The sequence below is a fragment of the Odocoileus virginianus genome, chromosome 23, assembly GCF_023699985.2.
Source record: "Odocoileus virginianus isolate 20LAN1187 ecotype Illinois chromosome 23, Ovbor_1.2, whole genome shotgun sequence".
In the NCBI taxonomy this organism is placed as follows: domain Eukaryota; kingdom Metazoa; phylum Chordata; class Mammalia; order Artiodactyla; family Cervidae; genus Odocoileus; species Odocoileus virginianus.
Genome location: NC_069696.1, coordinates 5,884,243 through 5,905,133, shown reverse-complemented (window position 1 = coordinate 5,905,133; position 20,891 = coordinate 5,884,243). Strand labels below are relative to the sequence as shown.

Genomic DNA, 20,891 nt, shown 5'->3' with positions numbered 1-20,891 from the left:
AGGAGGACAGGCCCGCTCAGTGCTCCTGTCCGAGGTGAGCAGCAGGCCTGGTGATGCGAGCCACTCTCCTCTTCAGGGCACCCCACCCGAAAGAACCAATTTTCACCTCCTTTGAGAAAATATCCCCTCCTTTAAAATGCACACAATCATATGTGAATGTTAACAACAATGAAATGACGGTTAGAATGTCTTAATTTTAACTTTTCTGACCAAACCATGATTTGAGTTGATATGTTACTGACCAAGTTTTAAATACCTTCATCAGTTCTCCATATAAACTTTTTCCAAACCCTGGGCATTACACTAACAGCATTCCTATAAAATCTGTCAACTGTTACTGACACAAGTTACATATAAGTGTTTCAAAGAACTTTTTAGATGTAGCCTTCACATACACATTGACTTTAACCAGTGATACCACTCTATCAATTAACCCTCCAGTTTCCCATGATACGTAAGCAAAGAAGTACCAGGGAAAACACCAGTCACTATGTTTGCAGACATCCCTAGAGCATCTAGGTCGACATGTAAGTCTTTGAAAGCTATAATCAAAAAGACAGATAAAAGCAAGTGTTACTGAGGAAATGGGAAGGATGGAACCCTCACACACTGCTGGTAGAAATATAAAATGGTGCAGCCACTTGGGAAAAGTCTGGCAGTTCTTCAGGAGAAATAAATACCTACATCCACGCAAAGGCTTTTATACATGATGTTCATAATAGCATTATTCTCAATGGCCCAATGTGAAAACAACTCAAATGCCTATCAGCTCATGAATGGATAAACAAAATGTGGTGTATCCAAAAACCACAACACCCCTTGGCAACAAAGAAGTGAAGTACTAACACCTGTGTAGCACAGAAGCCCCTAAGTAAAAGAAGCCAGTCACAAAAGGCCACATTTTGTACTATTCCATTTACCAGAAATGTCTAAAACTGGCAAACCCAGACACAGGAAGGAGAACAGAAGTTTCTGGAGGACGGGGTGGGAGAAGGGAGTAGCAGGTGACTGTCCAGTAGTTGGAAATTTCTGTTAGAGGTAGTGGAAAATGTTTTAGTATTGATTGTGGTAATGGCTGCACAGTTCTGTGGATACACTAAAACCAATTAAATTGCATGTTTTAAAAAGGCAAATTGTATGGTTTGTGAGTATCTCAATGAACTGTTACCAGAAAGAAGTAAGTCGTTGAAAAAATACCAGGAAGTGTAGTCTAGATTTTTTGGTTGTGATTGCAGTTAAGATTGTTTTTCATTTTATTTTATTATTTTTTAATTTTTTAAAAATATGGAACGCTTCACGAATTTGCCTGTCATCCTTGCGCAGGGGCCATGCTAATCTTCTCTGTATCGTTCCAATTTTAGTATTGTGTTGCCGAAGTGAGCAGTGTTTTTCATTTTAAAGTAATGCTCCAATAATTCAAAATGGAAATACCTTTTTTTTAAGTGTACTGAATTCAGGTTGAATAGCAGTGTATAAAAGAAAAGTACTGATGGCAGTTATTCAGCATCTATATACAAATCATTTTATACTGAGGCTCAAGAAGAAATGAACCTCCCTGAGAAATTAATGGATTCGAGCAAAGACTAGGACGCCATGGAGGATGACCTAGACCATCAACTCACTGAGAACAGGAAATGTCTGTGTAATAATCTGTGTCAGGCGCTATGCCCGATGCTTCACACATGCACTAGTTGTAATCCTGCCAACAACCCTGCAAGATGGGTGTCACTATCGTCATCTAAAATCTAAAACAGCCAAAACCAAAGAGCCTCAAGACAGGGAGAGAACAGTTCAACTCAGTAATGGAAGCTTCAGCTTCCTGATCCATGAAAGAAATAACCATGTTCCCTAAATCAGAGCAGTTTTAAGAGCTCTATGAAACAAGGTGTATTAAGAACCCGGCATTATTTGCAGCAACACAGAAGGACCTAGAGATAATCATATTAAGTGAAGTAAGCCAGAAAGAGAAAGAAAAATACCATATGACATCACTTATATGTGGAATCTAAAATATGGTAAAAGTGAACTATGAAGCAGAAACAGACTCAAAGCCCTCGAGAAGAGACCTGTGGCCGCCAAGGGAGGGGTTTGGGGAAAGGGAAGGATTGGGAGTTTGGGATATGCAGATGCAAACTATCATATATAGGATGGATATACAACAAGGTCCTACTGTACAGGGACTAGCCTGTAATAAATATTCAACTGAATAATATTCAATAACCTGTAGTAAACCATAATGGAAAGAATACAAGAAAGAATGTATATTTAACGGATACAGTAAATAGTCACTTACATTTGTTTCTTTTACCCTCGCTTCAAGTGAAAACAGACAAAGCCTTCAGAAAGCTACCAAAAACATGTATAAATGATGGGGGTTATGATCCTATTCAAAGATCATCACTACTGTCATCTTCACCAAGGCTTTCTGAGCAACAAGCTAGGAAACACAGCATTCACAGAACTTACTGTGTTGGCCAAAGTAACAGTTAATCTGACATACATTTAATGATGTATGTTACCATAATTGTGCTAAATAATAAATATAAATGGTGGCAGTGATCGTCCATAACCATTATGACTTATATAGGAAGAGTAATTGTCTCCAGTAATTGCCATCTTCTGAAAACCACAGAGACACTGCAGCCACACCCACAGGGACAATAAAGCTTGCTGTCGTCCTCCTCTCTGCACAGCGTGAGGGGAGCTTAGGGCAGAACCCTACTTTCCCCAGCATCACAATCTGCCGCGCGGCCCCGCTGGGAGAGAGCTGGCAGGAAAGAAGAGGGAATCAATCACCGCCTGAGAGACAGGGGCACTGGGTGCAGCGTGCTGGGCATCGAGGGGAGAGAGTGAGAGCGTGATGAACGGACGAGGAGGAGACGGCTCGGAGAACTGGGGGCAACGGAAGAGCAACAGATGGAATGATGGCCACAGGACCCCCGGGACAGGGTCACGGGTAGAACACAGAAAGGTAGGAGCGCAGCAGCAGAATCCGTGCCCAGAAATCCACGTTCATGTTCACCATTTTGCTAGAACAGATATTTATCATACAGCACCCAACTGTAAGTCTGACCAGTTTAACAGGACTGATTTATGGAAGATATACTGCAGCTAAATTTAGGCCAAAAAAAAAGCAGAGTTGCCCAGTAGCCAGTCTGACATGATCTGAAGAACCAGAAACAATCTTTTAAAAAGCTAGTTTGGGCTTCCCCGGTAAAGAACCTGCCTGCCAGCGCAGGAGACACAGGTTATAGCTCTGATCCAGGAAAATCCCATAGGCCATGGAGCAACTAAGCCCTCTCACCACAACTACTGAGCCTGTGGCTCTGGAGCCCGGGAGCTGAAACTACTGAGCCTGCGTGCTGCAACGGCTGAAACTCTTGAAATGAGAAGCCCCCACTCTCTGCAACAAAACGGGAAAAAAAAGCCTACACTCAATGAAGACCAGGCAAAGACAAAAATAAATTTTTTTTAAAAGAAAGCTAGTTGTTTTAGAAAGCTGGAATAAGAGTCCGCACCCCCAAGCCTACACGTGGAAGCACGTGCCCTAATGTCAGGGCAGAGGCGTAAGGAGCTGAGGAGAGAGGAAATTCACCATGTGCTGCCATGCTGGAGGCCAGAGAATGCAGCTATGGGACCGGATAAAAGTACGCCCCCACCAGGTGGGGGTAAAGGAAAGAATGCATACTGTAGGGTTCTACTGCTCACCCCCCGACTGCGTGGGCCAGGTGTGCGGGTTTTGTGGGGCTGATATCACTCTAAGGGGCAGGAGGAACTCTTAGGGAAATGCCATCGCTGATATTTTGTTTGGGGTGCTGGTTACACAGGTGTATACAACTGTTGAAATGCAACTGTATACTTAATAAAGTGGATTAAATTTTTTTCTTAAGATTGGGAAGTTAAATACATTCTATGTAGATTTCTTCTCAAAATAAGTAAATTCAAAGTTTAGGCCATAAATTCATGAACAGTGGTACAGTGGTAAACTCTGCAATAGACAAAAATACTGACAAAAATACTGGCTACCCAGAAGTTTCACTTCCAAGGAAACTCCAAGAAGCCACAATTTACCTTTCGCCCTAAACAGAGACTGTAGCAAATACACTGATTTCTTAACCTTTTTCCCTCACTTTTTGCGAAACTTGACCGGTGAATTAATCTATGATACTTTCACTAACTACAAGTTATTAAGTTGCTACAAAAAATATTCCTTGAAAAAAAAAAAATTCCTTGGAACTAAAAGTCATTATTGCTTCTCCAAGAAGCAAGGACTATCCAGAAAACTTCCAATTTTATAAAGTGAAACTTAATTACCAAGAGGTGACCCTCGAAGAAAACATAATAGTAGCTGTATTGGTACAACAATGGTTGTAGCTGGTCAGTATTTAAATTTATCTAAATGTGCTCTCTATTTGAATTCATAGCACAGAAACTTGCTGAATTTATGTAAGAAAGCCCATCAGAGATTAAGTCTCTTCCTCAAGAAAAAGGATGGGCAAAACACTCACCAAACCTACGTGATGAAGCAATTTTAACTTCTTAAAAGAAGTTCCTCTGTTGTGAAAGAACACACCTGACAACTTCAATATGACATTATATATCACGAGACTTTAAAAAGACTAGCCCTCTAATCAAAACTGTGCACATCTGATAACACTGGTACTTTATTACTTTAAAAAAAAAGGCACTGTAACAATCTAAAGGTCCGAACTGGAAAAGTAATTAGACAAACGGTATCTGTCCATTCACTGCATGACTGAGATCTGAATCCAGGCAGTCCTCCATTGCCTCACCCACTCTATCACTCAGGGCATTACTGAGGGGAAGATATTTATCAATATTTGACAGCCAAGTAAACCAACACAAAAATCAGTAAGAAATAATAAAGGTCTAAAAAAGAAAACAATTAAAAAGATATACACTCCATCGTCTTGACTCACAAAGTCAAGCAATTTAGAATTTAGACTAGTCAGTATTAGTAATTCTAGTCAGTATTAGTAATCATTTTGAAAAGCACTAGATAAATATAAAAATCACTACTCCTTTCTTTGTGTCTCTAACTTACCTTTGACCCTACACATATCCTTAGCTGCCTAGGTTAAAATATTTTACATGAAACTCATCACTATTAAAGGGGATATGTTCATAGGTATTTCAGTAAACAGGGCACTCAACTCCCTTAGCACTAACTGCTGGCTTCATAATTTCACCATTTCAGCCTCTCCAACACAGAATGGGAATGATCTGGAAATAGTAAAAACAATCCTAAAGCGTTTCTTCCCAGACATCATCAGTATACTAGAAAACCTTGGCCTCAGGAGGCAGGGATGAAGCCTCACATCTTCAGTGAACAAAATTTAAATGGAGGAAGGAAGTTGGTTCTCAGTGGATGCTACAAATGGATGGATGATTGATTGGTAGATTAAAAGCTTCAAATTATTTACAGAATAAACCAAGCATAGAGATAAAACTAAATTGCTGAAGTCAACATTTTTCATCTCCAAATTCAGACTCACTTATAACACAACCATCATCTCAGGAAGAGGTGCCCTCCCCACCAACAAGGCAGGCTCAGAGCAAAGGCGGGATGACTGCTGGTCCAGTGAGGCCTGGGCTGCCACGGCAGACACCTCCTTGTCTTGGCACCTCCTCTGTCTTCTTCCCTGTGCAGTGGACGTTTCAATGGTAGAATGCAGGGTAACGAAAATGAACTATATAGAATACAACAGCATGCACATATGATTTTATTGAAAACAGTTGATTATTATCATCTTATATTAAGAAATACCCACAAATATAGACAGAGGAATTCTTCAGTACTGCAGAAATGGCTTGTAAGAGGATCTACTGAATGGGTTGGTGCAGGAGCTGTGCTACATACTGAAGGGCTGTGAATGCCAGCCAGGAGAACAATCTAATGAGTCAGAATAAAGTACAAGTTTCTTTTCCCATTGAAATAATTATTAACCTTACATATAAAAACTAATACCATATTCTACAAGGTCCTATATATAGCAGAGAGAACTACATTCAGTACCCTATGATGAGTCACAATGGAAAGCATTTTTTAAATAATGTGTGCACATGTGTAACTCAATCACTACTGCACAGCAGAAACACAACACTGCAAATCAACTATATTTCAATTAAAAACTTTAAATACAAAAAAATGTATATCAGGCAATGTAGATAACCTACACTGAAATCCTGAATGGCCACATTTCTGGTTTTACCTTATTCAAGTCACTTTATTAGTGCTGCTTTCTGGTGGTATCACTAAAGTTACCCCAATCCACCATTATTACACCTCTGCTACTGATTTGAGCCAACACAAATTATGTATGAAATAAAAACATCAAAAGACTGAGATAATCACAATTGAATACAGTATATCACTTCCAGACTGCATTACATAAAATGGTAAATTTATCAAGAATAGTGAAATACTCTCCCACATTCAGCTAAGATCTATCATGATTTGTTAATCCTACTAGCAAGCCAAACAGTTCTAATAATGTACTCTGCCTATCCATAACAAAATATTGTTACAGTAAAAACCTCTTTGTATGCCTATTGGTTAGCACACAGATGCTATACCATCAGAACTTTCTGGAATACAAAATCCTAGATTTTAAGATTTTTACTGTACTTTGATGTTCTATACTATAGGTCATATTGTTTCCAAGAGTTCAAGATGCATTTGGCCACTACATTATCTCATTTCAACTTCAGCCCCAGACAGTTCACATGCTGCACGCAAAGTCGCTCAGTCGTGTCCAACTCTTTGCAACCCCGTGAACTGTAACCCGCCAGGCTCCTCTGTCCATGACATTCTCCAGGCAAGAACACTGGAGTGGGTTGCCATGCCCTGCTCCAGGGAATCTTTTCCCAATCCAGGGATTGGGTCTCTTAAAATTAAGTCTCCAGCACTGGCAGGTGGGTTCTTTACTGCTAACGCCACCTGGGAAGCCCCAGATAGTTCACATGTGGTACTAAAAGGTGATATTAACACTACTTCATGCAAGCACATTTGGGAGAAGATGATCTCTCTTTTCCACTATAACATACAAACATTTGTTTCCCTTCTCTGTAATTTATAGCAAAAGGGGATATTTCAGATACTGTACAATAATAGCTTTGTACCTTGTAGCCTTTTATATGGAATTATTTCTATAGGGGAATTACAATTTTATCTTTAATACCATGAGTTTTACAACACAATGAAATAACTGGAAGAGACCGAGAGCTTAGTGGAATAGGCACTGTAAAGCACTACTCTGGAATCATTTAGAAAACGGTACCTGTCTATGGGTATTTCTCTAGAGGAACAATATAAAATATGAAGGAAATTACCAGCTCTGTCATACTGCCTGTGCTCCAGAGAATTATACCCAAATTGCCAGTCCTGTCCCAATTTACATATGGATTACTCTGTAAGTTTCAAAAGTCTTTATTTGAAATGTATAGCAGGAAAGCAATTCACCTAATAAGCAGCAGCATATTGAATGAAAACTCAGGGCCAAAAAGGCAGGGCAGAATACTGAACCTTCTAAGAAGGGAAAAACGACACTGAAGTCAGAAACTCGGACAAAATGCCAAATGCCTGTCAACAGGCAAGAAGAGAAGAAAATTGTTTCATCTATCAATTCATGGATTCAAACACTTAAGGGCTCACTGCTACATATGAAAAGCACCAATACAAATGGCTTCTAAGTGAACTGAGTCACCGCCATACTTTTCCACCATCTAAATAAGAGACAATTTAGTAAGAAGTATTTTAAGAGTTAGTATAGGCAACTCTTAACTTTTACAACCACACTTCAGGAATTCATCACTGGTTACAGATTCCTCACACATGTAAGCATGCCCCAAAAGGAAAGATCACCAAGAAGGGCTAAGGTGGATGATGGACAGACTTGGCCCCGATGAGCTATGATCCACTCCAACTCCTTACCCCAACAAGTTTTTTCCCATCTTAGAGAGTGAGCAAAAAGATTACATCTGCATCTGCTCAAATTAATCTTTCAGGTATACTCTTTACCAACTAAGGTAATTCACATCAGTAACAATATTAGCAATACACCTCAAAACTTGGTCATCTGAAACCCTGTCTTCCAGAGACTTGGACTGATTCTAGACTCTGTCTTCCAAGTAAATGTATGTAAAACTTGGACTAGCTTTAAACTGCACATCTAGCTTTCAGAACATCTGGAGAGGAGGATTGGTCCAAAATGTCAGACTGAATACCAAATGGAAAACTGGACCAAAGGTTCTGCAGCAGAGACGGTTCTCTGCGACCAAACACCCACTTTCCTGCTGCTCAGACCAGAGTATCCAAACAGTATGTGTGTTTGAGGGGTGAGGAGGCAGGGCAGCAAGCCAAGCAATGGCTGGACAGTGAGTGTGACCGAACAGGTCACCTAACGCCAAGACAGAACAGTGCATTAAGGATCCAATTAGAACAGTTAAAAAGCAAAGTCTAAGCATCACTTGAGGTCTTGACCAGTAAGTGCCTGGAAAAGGCAACCTTGCAAGGAAGAAGCACCCCTTGAGCAGTGTGAGGACACAGCTTGTTCCTGTTTTCCCCACACTCCAGCTTTCAAGGTCAGAACTATGAACTTGCTTTCTCTGTTCTCCCACAAGAATAACTTTTTGATTCTGATTCCTTTATAGAAGGTTCACAATCATCACAGGTCTCCCTCATCTAAAACTAGCCTATGGGCTCTGCGGATGATGTCTTTCCAACAAGGTCAAGGAAAGGTCTGTGTGTCCCAAGAGCAGCAGTGGGGCCGAGCCCAGACTCTCTCCACCTCAGAGTGGTTTTAAAGAGTGTTTCCTGAAGAAAACTGTAACAATGGCTAATCAAAAAAGTCTGACTGCAGCCCATCTTGGGGGACAGAGTGCAGACACACAACACTGCAGTACCCACCCCATCAGGAGAAAGGAGGTGGCTGAGCTGAAAGAAAGGCAGCACACCACCAATGGAAATGGCAAGTCATGGGCAAGCTTCTTGAGTGACTTCAAGAGCTCTGAGGGATATAGCAGACTTCCAGATACAACCACCCCAACCTCAGAAGTCCTCATTCACGGTTGGCTGAGCCTCCAGAAAAAAGGGCTAACCAGCTGACCCCACGGCATGGGGCGGGGGTGGTGGGCAGAGGGTGTCTTTCTATCTTCCATCAGTTAGATCTGCTGAAGACGGGAGGGATCTGAAAGAGTCCTCGTATCCCTCCCCCAAAGTGAAAAACCAGCAAGTGATAACTGCTGTACTGGGAGCCAAAGGCTCAGGCTCTTCAGCCCTAAGAATGGGAGCCACGCCAAAGCCCAAGCCTGCTTTAGGCACACACAGCACAGAAGTAGCTGCAGGGTGCAGGGTAGGGCAGGGAATGAAAATGCAAAGCAAAGTCAGAAACAGAAAATGAAGTGTAGCTCTAAGAAAACAACTGGTCTTGATTGCACTACTGAGTCTCAATGGTGACAATTTCTATGGCTTTACTTTGGGGAACCAGAATTTATCCTTTCCCAAGGGTAATTTACTGTAATTTATTGTAACTCCTAGTTACAACAAATAGGAACACCAAAACTGCAGCCACAGCAATTGATCATCATTCATTCAACATGCAAAAGAAATAAGGTAAGTTATTAGAATATCAGCCATGACAAACAAAAACATCACTTACTGATTTCTATAGCAGTACTATTAACACAGAAAATGTTCATTATATATGACTTTAAAAAGAAATAAAGCTATATAATATGTTATAATGGGCTTCCCACATGGCTCAGTGGTAAAGAATCTGCCTGCCAATGCAGTAGACACTGGAGACCTGGATTTGATTCCTGGATCAGGAAGATTTCCTGGAATAGAAAATGGTAACCCACTCCAGTATTCTTGCCTAGAGAATCCCATGGACAGAGGAGCCTGGTGGGCTACAGTCTGTGGGATCGCAGAGTCAGACACGACTGAGCAGACACACACATAAAACAATGATATAATGATACCACATATTTTTAAAGCATTCAATATATGTCTGCATAATATAAATAGATCTACACTAGCTCAAAATAATTACAAATAATCATTACACTTTTTTGCCCATTTCAATCCCGTCTCTGCACTAGTTATTTCCAGATCTATCTAACCTGACAGTTACTTTCAGCAAAACCCAGCTTTTACATCACACATTCACTACATCACGTTCATCTGCTGAGGGGAGGCCCAGATGGTCTTTCACACTGGACTGGACAGCAGGAAGTGATGGACTCGCTCCAAAGAGCAAAGCCTCTGCCTGCAGCCTTCTGTTAACCCTCCCCATCTCATCCGCCCCATTCTCAGTTCCTGTATGTACCCTCTGCACAAGTAAGCAAGCTCTGTCCTCCAAGTGTCTCTTCCCATATTCCCATAAAGCAGGGAGAAACAGTGATATAACACTAAATTAATTCTCAAATAAAGCAATGCTCTTACATTAGTCTCCTAGTCCAAAAACATTACTCTATGCTTAGTGTTAAAAGCTATAGCAGGTACTCAGAGTACACAGCCCCTGATCACAAAGAGCCAATAAAACTTACAGAGTCCAACTAATAAAACAGAACGCATAAACATGCAGAGAGAAAATTATACAGTATTTTTAACTGCTAGGCTTAGCTCTCATTTCCAACTCCAACCAAATCCACCACCTTACTGTACGAATCTGGGCAAAGTCTTCATCTGTAAAATGGGAGTGAAACTTAGATGACCTTACCTTCCAGAGTTCTAGAAACAACCAATCAGGGAAGGAAAGATAAATGTGGGCTTCTAGAACGAGTTCCAAGTTTACCTATGAGCAGACAACAACCGAGACTAAACACCAAGTGAATGTGGCAATGGGAAAAATCTCCAGTCTTACTATCCAGCAGAGCAATCTGAAAGCAAATGCAAAGAAGAGTGTACTCTCCTTCCTCCCATCACAGAAACGCTGCACGAGGGTTACTACATCCACAAACCTACTGTCAGGAGAGGAGAGGAACCTGCGTGTGCAGCAGCTCTGGATCAGGGACAGAGACAAACATGCGTTAGGCACAGTCTCTGATTTGAGGAAGTTTATTTCATTTCATTATTCATTCAGTAAATATTTACTGAGCACCTACTATGTACACAGACATAGGAACATGTTCCAGGCATTAGGGACTCAAGAGTAAATAGGACAGACAAGATGCTGGCTCAAAAAACTCGCAGGCCTGGGTGTATACAAAGTAAACAAACAAAAAACGCCAACTGCAGAAAAAGAAAACTGAAAAGACCAGAGAGTGACAGTCACGAAGAGAGGCAGGGCTGCTCTAAATTGGCTGACTGTGAACAAAAACGTGTGTAATGGGAATTTGCTGTATTATTCTCTCCACAAAACTCACTCGAAATTTTTACTACAAGCCATAGACGGACAGGATGATCAGTGCAGGTTTCACATGTGAGATGACGTGTGAGCTAAGATTTGAAAACCGGTACGAGGCATGTCTCCCATGCCCTCCAGACTGAGGCAACTGCTGGTGCAGAGGCCTTAAGAAGCTGGGATCCTTCATGAGAAAAAAAGGGGCTCATCTGCCCACACCAAGAGCCAGGGGGAGGGAAGAACAGAGCAGGAGTGGAAGCAGAGCCTGTGGGGACGCTGTTACACAATGGTAAGGAACTCAGAGTTGACTCTAAGCCCAAGCAGCAGCCACTGGAGGGTTTTCAGCAGGAGTGAAAACATAGGAATATACTTGTTTTTGTTTTTAATTACAAAGCAATACAAGTTAGGTGCTAAATGATTCCAAGCACATTTATGTTTAGTAATGGGATGAATTTACCTCCTTAATCACTTTAGTTCCTAATTTCAAGCACATCAATGGAAGGACACTTAGTTCAGTACCTGGGGAGGTGGCTCAGAAGCATACCAGGTGAGAAAGAATCAGTGAGAAATTAAATTCTGTTACAGACATCCAAGGGCTTCCCCGGTGACTCAGCTGGTAAAGAATCTGCCTGCAATGTGGGAGACTTGGGTTCAATCCCTAGGTTGGGAAGATCCCCTGGAAAAGGGAAGGGCTAACCACTCCAGTATTCTGGCCTGGAGAATGCCATGGACTGTACAGTCCATGGGGTCACAAAGAGTCGGACACGACTGAGTGACTTTCACAGACATCCATAAAAACTCTGAGCAAACAGATTGTGGGCTAGAATTTCAGACTCATGTAAAGCAGAAAAATATTCTGGCTACTGGGCCAGCAGCCACATAAAGGGAAAAGGTCAAATGAATGATTTCCCCCCATCACTGACAGAAAAGAATGGGGACCCCAGATGTCATGTCCATGCTCCTGACTTCTCATCCACTTTATTTCTAAAGCACCACATAAAAAGAATTTAGAATCCACAGAGACATTAAAAAAAAAAAAAGACTCCACAGAAACAGAAACAGAAACAGATTAGTGGCGGCCAGAGCTGGGGCAGGGAATGGAGAGTTGTCTAAACAGCATGGGGTCTCCTTATGGGGTGATGGATATATCCTGGAACTACAAAGAGATAGCAGTTGCACAACACACTGAATTTACTAAATGCCACTGAAGTATACACTTTAAAGTGGCTAATGGTTATGTTATGTGGATTTCACCTCGAATCTTTAAAAATGCAGTTGAAAAGAATGAAAAATAAGAGCAGCTGATGGCGAAAGTACGTAAATCACTGGAAGCAGTATTAGAGATCCAGGTTCTAATAATACTCAAGATAAACTGCAGACCCTTCTTAAACTGAGCAGTATTGACACTGTGGCCCAGAGAACTGTTCTGTTCCGGGGACTGTGGATGTTTGGCAATTTCCTGGGCTTCTAACCACTGGATACTAGGGGGCCCCTGTCCCAACCTGTGGCAACTAAGAATGTCTCAAGACTGTCAAAGTCCCTTTGAGAGGCACAGCACCTTGCTGTCAGACAGCCACTAGCTTTTCTGCACCTGAATTTCCTCAACCACCAGATGTCCACCAGCTTACCCAAGGTCTCTCTCATCTCTAGAATTCTAGTCCACAGCTGGCTCACCACCAGTGATCTACACTCTAGCGCAGCCTTCTCTCCCACTAACCTTACTCTGTGTCTTACAAGGCTGCTGCAAGGATACGAAATAACTAAGGAAACGCTTTAGTGAAACCTCCTCAAAGAGTAAAACTGGCTAGCCAAAAGAAATGCTGGTATAGAAGTTCTTCCATTAAGACTCCAAAATCAGTTAATAAAGGGATATTCAAGTCAGAGAACCAGTTTCCAAATCTGTAATTTTGTTTTTATTTGTATTTAATATGCCTCTTAAATAAGATCGTCTCTTGAAATTAACTGAAACAGCTCTTCTCAGAGTTTTCAAGGATTTTAGGCTCCTCTGTATTCATACATAAACACCCCAGGAATTCTGGGCAATAAAGGGTTAACCTACTAAGTTCTGTGTATGCTCAAAGAATTACAACCAACTTCATTTAATTATTAAGTAACCAATAAGCTAATCTCTGTGGCTGGTTAGTGTACTAATGAAATAAGGCCTTCCAGCTCAGAGCTGTCATTCTAATCAGGAGACTGTTCTCCTCAGCTAGTAGAAAGAGATGGCAGGATCTAAGGACTTACATTATGAATTTAAGGAAAGAGAAAAGAATCCATGTCATATTTCACTTTTTTTGTGTGTTTAAAGCTACCCAAGCTCCTGAACTGACTAAATAAGAAAACTCCAGCCAACGATAGCAAACCACACATTCTTTTCAAGTACATATGAAATAACTAGCAAGTCCATGTTATGGACCACAAAACAAGTCTCAATCACTTTAAAGGATGCCAGCTTGAGGCAAGAACCTGTGGAGTAGAGGAGACATGTATCCCCAAAAGGAAATAATAGACAAAAACAATAGACAACCCCACTAGCAAAGACAAACATATCCCCACATACATGCTGGCTACTGGTTACTTCTTTTAGTGAGCTGCTTCTCTACATGCTCTTGACTTTCTCTACTATTACATTTGCCCTTATTATTATAATGTCTTCTTATATATTAAGAACATGTACCATATGTTTTCATATTCACTGTAAATCTTTTTTCTTCACAGTTTAATTTTGCATTAAAATTATGAATATGAGAAGTTAAAAAAAAAAAGATGCCAACTCTACTTGTCTGACCAAAATAGAATTAAGTTAGAAGTCAATAATAGAAAACTCTTTGACAGATTCCCAAGTATTTGAAACTAAATTAACATACTTTTAAATAACTTTAGGACAAAATCAAAATAAAAGGGTGATAAGCCTGAATGTTTTTCCCTCAAATGAAGAACAAGACAAGGATGACTGCTCCGGTTGCTTCTATTTGACATTTTATGGGAAGTTCTAGACAGAGCAATAAGGCAATAAAAATAAAAGGTACCCAGATAAGAAAGAAGCAAAACTGTCTTATTTGCAGACATTATCACATCATCTATGTTGAAAACCCAATGGAATCTACAAAAATATTGCTAAAAAAGTGAATTTAGGAAAATTACAGGTTATAAGATCAATATATAAAACTCAATTGCATGTCTATAAACTAGCAAAAAACAACTGGAATCTTTTTAAAATGTACAACAGCATGGACTGCCCTGGCAGTCCAGTGGTTAAGACTCCACACTTCATTACCGGGGTGCACTGCGGAACCCTGGTTGGAGAACAAAGATCCCACATACTGTGAAGCACAGTAAAAAACAATTTTTTAAATAATTAAAAATTTTTTAAATGTACAACAGCATAGAAAACAAGTATAAAACGCTTCAGGAAAAATTCAACAAAAGGTAGGACCTAAACTGAAAAACATAAAATTTTTCTGTGAGAAACTAAAGAAAATCGAAACAGAGAGAAGACTAAATACTATTAAAAGGTCAATTTCCCACAAGATGATCTGTATATTCAACACAATCCCAATCAAAATCTCAGCATAATTCTAAAATCCATATGGAAATACAAAGGACATAAAATAGGCAAACAGAGTGAATATCACTAACATTATTTAATTTTAAGAATTATGACAAAATTATAGTAATCAAGACAGTGTGGTATTAGCCTAAAAACAGACAAATTCAATAATGAAACAGGATAATGGTCCAGAAGTGAGCACACACATATGTAAGCAACTGATTCTTTACAAAAGGACAAAGGCAATTCAATGAATAAAGGACGACCTTTCAACAAATGGTGCTACAACACACACAAAACAAAACAAAAACTGTGATTAATGCCTCACACCATAAGCAAAAATCAATTCAAAATGGATCATAAATCTAAATATAAAATCCAAAACAAGGTTTCCCTTGTGGCTCTGTGGTTAAAAAAAAAAAAAAAAAAAATCCACCTGCCAATGAAGGAGACATGGGTTCGATTCCTGGTTCAGGAGGATCCCACATGCTGCAGAGCAACAGGTCTGTGCCCCACAACCATTGACCCTAGAGCCTGGGACCCGCACCCACTGAAGCCTGCGAGCCCTAGCGCCCACCCTCAGCAACTAGAGAACCGCGCACTGCAACTAGAGAGCAGCCCCCGCGTGCCGAAACTAGAGAAAAGCCCACGTAGCAACAAAGACCCGGCACAGCCAAAAATAAACACAGAAATAATTTTTTAAAACAAAAAAACTTAAAGAAAATATTAAGAACAGCTTTCCCAGTGGTCCAGTGGTTAAGACTCCACACTTCTACCACAGAGGGTGTGATGGGGAAGTTCCACATGCCTCGAGGTGCAGCCTTCCCCCACAAAAGAAAATGTAAGAGAAAACCTCTGTGATCCTGGGCAAGGAAAAAAGTCTTAGATATGATGATAACAAAAGCACAACCATAAAAGAAAAAATTGATAAATTAGAATTCTAAAATTCTGATTTATTAATTAGAAAGACAACTCATAGACTGAAAAAAAGAGAAAACTCATAGACTGAAAGAAAAAACAACTGACAGACGGAAAGAAGAGATATGTAAAATAATAATTCTGACAAAGGACTTCTATCCAGAACATATACACTTAATAGACTAATTTTTAAAATTAGCAAAATATCCTAATAGAAATTTCATCAACAACATGTGAATCACTAACACACACGTGAAAAGGCGCTGACTATCACTATCACTGGGGAGGCAGTACCCCACACCCACCGGAAGGTCCTAACCACACAGGCAACACTGAGCACTGATGGTGATGGAAAACCGCAACTCGTGCAGGCACTGTGGTAAGAAGTTTGGGGGTTTACTATAAACTCAAACACAACTCCAATTCCACTCCTAGGTACCCACCCAGGAGAAAAACAAATACATGCTCACAAAAACACTCCTTAGCAAATACACGAAGTTATTATTCATACCATTATTCATACCAGCCAAACGGTGGAAACAATCCAAACGTCCACCACCTCACAAAAAGATGAAAAGAGGATTATATCCATATAATGGAATATAATTCAGTCAGAAAGTATACAAGGGACTTCCCTAGAGGTCCAATGGTTAACACTCTGTTGTTCTACTGTAGGGGGTACAGCTTCAGTCCCCGGTTGGGGAACTAAAATCCCAAATGTTGTGCAGCCAAAAAGAAAAAAAGGGTTCAAAAAAGAAAAATTGAGGACATATCCAAAAGACACAGGCTCACCTGAAAGAACCACAAAGGCCAAAGGACAATTTGGGCAACAAAGCTCACAGATCAAAATGAGTATCCAAAGTCTCCAGCTGACAGTAACAGGCTGAGGAGACATGCTGTCAACAAAGCATAAAGCAGCATGCAAGACTGAAAACCAAATCAAAGATGGACACGTATTCAAATAAAGTCTGAGTTTAGTTAGCAGCACTGTTCCAAAGTATCTTTGTTTTGACAAACGTACCCTGGTTGTGTAAGATTAAACATCAGGAATGCTGGGTAAAGGGTATTCAGCATGAGTCAGAGAACTAATGCCCACTGACCAAAATCCAACCAGCCACTTATCAATAAAACTTATCAAGTTTTATTGAGGAAGTTCACCCGTGGTCCAGTGATTAGGACTTGGTACTTTGACTGCCAGGGCCTGAGTTCTGTCCCTAGTTGGGGAATTAAGATTCCACAAGCCACATGGCATACCAAAGGAAAAAAAAGAAACAAAACAAATATCTACTGGAACACAGCCATACCCATTCATTTACTTACTGTCCAGCTATGGCCGCTCCTGCCTTACACTGGCAGAACTAAGCAATTCCGAGAAAAGACCATCTGTCCACAAAGCCTAAAATTCTTACTATCTGGCCCTCTACAGAAAAAGTTTGCTAACAGGGTAACACATGAACTCTCGGGACTGTAACAATAACTTTTCAGTAAATCGAAAATGATTCTGAAATATAAAGGGTTTGGGGCGTGCCTTGTGGCTCAGCGATGAAGAATACACCTGCCAATGCAGGAGACACAGGTTCCATCCTCGGTCTGAGATGGATCCACATGCCGTGGAGCAACTAAGCCTGAGCACTGCAATTACTGAGCTTCGTGCCCAATTACTGAAGCCCACGCGCCCTGGAGCCGGAGCTCAGCAGACAGAACCTACCACAGTGAGAAGCCCGCTCGGCAACTAGAGAGCAGACCCTGCTCGTTGCAAGGACAAGGCTCTCCTGGGGTCCCCTCAACCATCTCTACAAAGATAGATGAGGTTATGATTACACAGATATGCAGCCAGTTACTTAAGAGAGCCCTCACCCCCTTCAGAACAACCTCTCCCCTCTCTCTGGCCTTCCCAGGCTTGCTGGCTTTCCTCATGTTCCCAAACCTGGGAGAAAAGCAGATGGCAGACAGCACAGGACTCAAAATGCAGCCCCCTTTAAAACAAAGATTTTAAATTCAAAATGAAGTGTTCTGCAGGAAGCAGGACATTGCAAAGCACCTCCCCTAGGGGCTGGGAGGTGGTGATCTCTGGCTTCCTTGATCTCAGCACCATTCCTTAATAGTCAGCACCATCCGAGGAAACCACTACCACCTACTCCAGAACATCTCTGTGGCTGCGTGTTTCTGAGCTCTCCACTCCCCTCATACCTTTTTTTTTCTTTTGTGTATTACAAACCTCTTTTCCTCAGTGAGGCAACCTGAGTTTGGGATAAAAATTGAGGATATTCCTGAAGATGTCACTGCAACTACATTCAAGGGGCAAAGACCTAGATTTTTCAACTTCCAAGGAAGTTAAAATATTTTTAAGAAAAATTTATAAATCAAACACAAAACATTATCTAATACCTGGTGGTCATTTACTCGGTAAGTCATGTCTGACTCTCGAGATCCCATGGAGGTAGCCCGCCAGGCTCCTCTGTCCATGGGATTTCCCAGGCAAGAATACAGGATTGGGTTGCCGTTTCTTTCTCCAGGGGATCTTCCCTATTCGGGGATTGAACGCAGGTCTCCTGCCCAGCAGGCAGACTCTTTACCGACTGAGCCACCAAGGAAGTCCATTTATTCTAGACATGATCCCTGCAGGTACAAAGTAGTAGATACTGTCAAGGTTCTCAGAAAGTCTGAAGAAAAATGAGGACGCTCAGACAAAATGTGGAAGCCAAATGTGATTTCTAGATTTTTTAAAAAGTAATACTATTTTAGAACTTAATATAAAATATATCCAACTATGATATGTTCACTTGAGAATAAGCCAAATAAAGAAAAAATAATCACCACAGAAGCCTCAACTTGCCAGCTTTAAATTTGAAGATATGCTTAAAGAATGTCTCTCTTAAATCTTAAGATTTCTGAACAAAATTCAGAAACGATGACTAAATATATTTACTTTAGTAAAATCCACCATCTCCATTGATGGTACACTCATGCCTAAGCACACTCCTGATTCTCCACCCAAATTACCACTCACCTCCCACATCACCCAGACCCTAAACACCATGCACAAGTGTCTTCCCAGAAGAAGACCTGGAAGTATCAGAGTGGAAGACAACTCGCCTCACCTAAAGATGAGAAAGCTGAGGTCCAGAGAACGGAAGAGACCTGCCAAGGTCCCAGAGCTAAAACTTGGAGCAAGGCCAGGGTCCACCAGCCTGGGGGCCCAGCGCCTGCACCAAGCAAGGCCTCCCTGCCTGTCCCCTGCCTCTGCTGAACCAGACCAGCTCACACCTCTGAGCCCAGAGCTTCTCATGCTTTAATATGCACAGGAATCACCTGGAAACTTCACTTAAATTCAAAATCTCAAACAGTCATCTCAGGGTGAGGCCTGAGACTCTGCATTTCTAACAAGCTCCCAAGCAATGCTGATGCTGCTGGTCTGAGGTCCACAGACGGAAGGGAAGGTCTGGAAGCATGTGATTCTATCCTAGCCAATTCAGACTTTTACTTCCTGTACAACTTATGATTCACGAGTCTACAGGATATCTCCCTAGGCCTCAGTCTTCTCATAAAAATTCGGTTTTATAAGGCCCAAATGATAGAATTCATACCTCAATTCAAAATCCTTGGCATTTACTGAATTTTTGGTGAATAGCTAATTTGAATACAACTTTTAAGTTGGCATTATTCAGGTATTTGACATGTTTCAAGGCACTTAATTTCCATATTAACTTAGTGGGTAAGTATATTATCCCCATTTTTAAGAATGAGAAAACCAGGTGTGACAGCGCTCAGAGTGCAGTGTCACCCAGGTGCGGAGCATGGCCACGGAAACAGACCAGGGCTGGCTCCGCAACCTGAGTTCTTAACCATCTCACTCTCCAGAAACGTTAACTGTTATTTTTCCTCCTCAACTCCAAATCCCAGTTCACAATTTCTACATGTTTCTAACTTGAAGCTGTGTGTAAGCCTAAACTCAGCATGCCCCACATTTACCACTTTCACCCCAGAGCTAGTCCTCGTCTCAATGAAGAGTGACTGCCTCCGGGCGGCCCCCAAGCCAGAGTCCCAGGACTCACAGGGATGGCACAGTCCTCCTCAGTCAGGTCCGCACCCCCTCCTCACAGCACTGAGTTTACAACCCCCACACTGTCCTGAGGTGAAATTCACAGATAATGATGCCTTCTTACAGCCATAAATATAATTTACAACCATAAACATAATTGATATATTACCCCAAAGACAAAAATTAAATACATAATAAAAACTATTTCAAAATGTAAATGCTTAAGCATGGACTCACTAGAAGATACAGCAGTCATTTGTTAAAACAGAACCCAAAATAAAAACACAGACCAACACCAGGCTGAGGTGTAAGCAATTAACTATGATCAGTGACGAGTAAGATACGATATAGGATATTCCAAATGGTGAAAAACTCTCATCAACGTTTCAAACAAAACAGTATAATCTTTCCTTGGTTCTGAACAGTGGCACTCCTAAAAATCTTGGTACATGTTTAAACACTGCAAAAACTACCCTGTGTTGACATGTAAAACCATAAGTTGGGATTTAAATCCCAGTTTTTTCTTCACCTACATGAAAGACCTCAGGCTGGATGTGGGACATCTAGCACCCCCCGCCCACCCTCTCTCCGCCAGAGCTGCCTCTGATCTCTGGCACCAAAAGGTCTCCACAAATTCCCAGAACACTCTGGGGATGACACACCCCCGGGGATGGAACTGGGACCACAGTACTAGTCTCTTCAAGCCACTGTCCAACCAACTCTGTGTCCAACCCTCACCAGCAGTGCCATTCAATCTCCAGCTCGGGTCGGCAGCTCTCACCGAGGCAACTGGCACAGCGTGGTAACTGCCTTTCTGGTTCCAACCTGCTGCCTCTGTCCTAAGAGGAACTGAACTCTACTCTCCATTCAGGCAACAAATATTTACTGCACACTGACTATATCCCATCCTGCTCCAAACATTATAAATCACAACATTCTCTCCTGCTCAAACTAGAATAGCTCATGACCTATGGCAATTTTCAAACAGCGCTCTATTTTTATCTCTTTTATATAC

The 20,891-nt window shown here is 41.2% G+C and overlaps 1 protein-coding gene and 1 non-coding gene across 2 annotated transcripts in view; both read right to left on the bottom strand.

Annotated features, from left to right (window-relative positions):
* Positions 1–20,891, bottom strand: part of CECR2 (CECR2 histone acetyl-lysine reader) — a 116,974-nt gene that overhangs the window by 72,579 nt on the left and 23,504 nt on the right. The window lies entirely within an intron of this gene.
* On the bottom strand, positions 1,279–1,383 carry LOC139030748 (U6 spliceosomal RNA). Its single transcript, XR_011483150.1, has one exon. It is a non-coding gene; the product is annotated as a U6 spliceosomal RNA (small nuclear RNA).